We start from the raw sequence: 315 nt of genomic DNA on the forward strand, positions 1-315 counted from the left end.
TAATATAGATATTGTGTGAGGCTTTATACAAAAACAAACAACCAAAACAAAACATGTTGTATATATATATATATAGCTTAATCCGGGTTTGAACTCGCAACTCCAAGAATACGCATCACTTATATACACTTTACCACTGACCACTGCAGGACACTTGATGCTGAGGTATCAATTTAATGACGTAAATGCCATTTCCACAAATAAATGATAATTTAAAAGTATTTGTAGGTACAAATCTTTTCTGTTTAAAAGGCTACAATATCAGTTACTGATATAATTTGTGTTAATGTTTCTATACTTACAGGAAGGCATATT

Source organism: Procambarus clarkii, chromosome 55, assembly GCF_040958095.1.
Source record: "Procambarus clarkii isolate CNS0578487 chromosome 55, FALCON_Pclarkii_2.0, whole genome shotgun sequence".
Taxonomy (NCBI): Eukaryota; Metazoa; Arthropoda; class Malacostraca; order Decapoda; family Cambaridae; genus Procambarus; species Procambarus clarkii.